Source organism: Arachis ipaensis, chromosome B2, assembly GCF_059453495.1.
Source record: "Arachis ipaensis isolate K30076 ecotype BB chromosome B2, ASM5945349v1, whole genome shotgun sequence".
Taxonomy (NCBI): Eukaryota; Viridiplantae; Streptophyta; class Magnoliopsida; order Fabales; family Fabaceae; genus Arachis; species Arachis ipaensis.
In genome coordinates, this window is record NC_142437.1 from 80707893 (window position 1) to 80710193 (window position 2301).

The 2301-nt window shown below is 38.9% G+C and overlaps 1 non-coding gene across 1 annotated transcript; it reads right to left on the bottom strand.

Moving 5' to 3' along the window:
• Positions 1 to 1897: 1897 nt before the first annotated feature.
• LOC148574567 (small nucleolar RNA R71) lies at positions 1898 to 2001 on the bottom strand. The gene has a single exon (XR_015906775.1). It is a non-coding gene; the product is annotated as a small nucleolar RNA R71 (small nucleolar RNA).
• Positions 2002 to 2301: the final 300 nt, after the last annotated feature.

A 2301-nucleotide genomic window follows, 5' to 3' on the forward strand; every position in this document is an offset into this window, starting at 1 on the left:
GAGCCAACTAGAAGAACAGAAGAGTAGTATATATAGGAGTAGCTTGAATTAAATTGAGAGTTGGAAATTATAGGGAGCCTCTTGGCATAGAACTACTCTCTGTATTTTACTTTCTCTGCACTTATAGTTTCATCATGTATTCTCCATCTTTGTTTTCATTTTCCAGAGCTTTGAACAACTAAACCCCTTTCATTGGGTTAGGGAGCTCTGTTGTAATTTGATGGATCAATACTAGTTTTCATTATTCTTCTTCTATCTTTTCTCTTGATTTTACTTGAAAGCTTTCGATCTTTATCCAATTGGATAGTTATCTTGGAAAAGAAGCTATTCAAACTTGGATCTCTTCTGAACCTTGAAAGAGGAATGAAGAGATCATGCTAGAAATGCTTTCTCATAATGGACCAAATTGGGTTTGGATGGATATGTGACTATAATCCTCTCAACACTTGATTTGGGAAATGCATGTGGTATAATCAGTGACCATACTTCATCTCTTCTCATGAGCAATTGACCAAGGAATTGGCTATTGATCAAGATTTGAGAGATTGAATTACAAGAAATTGTAATTCGATCACTTAAGATTGCCAAGGAGATCAATGAGTGCATTGATTGAGGAAGAGATGAAAATGAAATTGATCCGGAGAATGCAACATCTCCTGAGCCCAATGAACCCCCCATTTCTGATCTTACCCATTCTCTTTAATTTCTGTCATTTACTTTTATAAGCAATTTCCCCATTCCCATTTAAGATTCTGCAATTTAATTTCCATCATCTACATTCAGCTCTTATTTCTAGCATTTACTTTTTTGTTATTTACTTTCCCGCCATTTAATTTTCTACAATTTCTCAACTCAAATTCTGATTCGCTCAACTAGAACATTCCTCTAATTAAAGTTGCTTGATCAATCAATCCCTGTGGGATTCGACCTCACTCTATTGTGAGTTTTTACTTGACGACAAATTCGGTACACTTGCCGAAGGAAATTTGTTATGAGACAAGTTTTCCGTGCATCAAGTTTATGGCGCCGTTACCGGGGATTGATTGTGCATCAACAATGATTAAATTGGAGGATAACTAGATTGAGCATTTTATTTTTGTTTGATTTAATTTTCTATTTGAGTCATTTACTTTCTATTTTAGTTAATTTTTTTCCCTTCCCCCTACTTTTTCTTTGTTATTTACCATTCATTTCACTAACCCACTAACTGTTTGATATATTGCATCACTCACACTAACAGTAATTCTGACAGATATACTTTCTGCACCTATTCTCTTTGCTTGTACTTGTTGGTTGTATGACAGGGAGAAGAAGCGGGGCTTCAACTTCCTTTGATTCTGAACCTGAGAGAACCTTCCTTAGACTAAGGAGGAAGGCAAGAGAAAAACGTGTAGTTGTTGCTGAAGAAGAGGAGGAACACTTTGAGGAATACTTTGAACCAAACATGGAAGAAAACATGGAAAACCATCGTTAAGAAGAAGCTCACAACCATGGCGGAAGAGGACAAGCAAATCATGCTGGGGAGGATAGAAGAGTTCTAGGCTCTTACATCAATCCAAACCCAGGAAACTGTGGAAGTAGCATTCAAAAGCCAACCATCCATGCCAACAATTTTGAACTAAAACCACAGCTCATCACCCTTGTTCAGAACAACTGTTCGTTCGGAGGAAGTGTCCAAGAAGACCCCAATCAACATCTAACCACCTTCCTGAGAATATGTGACACAGTGAAGTCTAATGGTGTTCATCCTGACGCCTATAGACTGCTCTTATTTTCATTCTCACTCAAGGATAAGGCAGCCAAGTGGTTGGAGTCTTTTCCAAAGGAGAGCTTGACAACTTGGGAAGATGTGGTGAATAAATTCTTAGAAAGATTTTACCCTCCTCAACGAATCAATAGGCTGAGAGCTGAGGTCCAAACTTTCAAGCAACAAGATGGTGAGACTTTATATGAAGCATGGGAGAGGTTTAAAGACCTAACAAGGAGGTGTCCACCTGACATGTTCAATGAATGGGTGCAGCTGCACATTTTCTATGAAGGGCTCTCTTATGAGTCAAAGAAGGCCGTAGACCATTCATCCGGAGGATCTTTGAACAAGAAGAAGACCATTGAGGAGGCCATAGATGTCATTGAAACTGTAGCAGAGAACGACTACTTCTATGCTTCCGAAAGAGGGAACACAAGAGGAGTAATGGAGCTAAACAATGTAGATGCTCTGCTGGCCCAAAACAAGCTCATTACCCAGTAGCTGGCTGACCTCACCAAGAAGATGGAGAGGAACCAAGTAGCAGCAATCTCCAC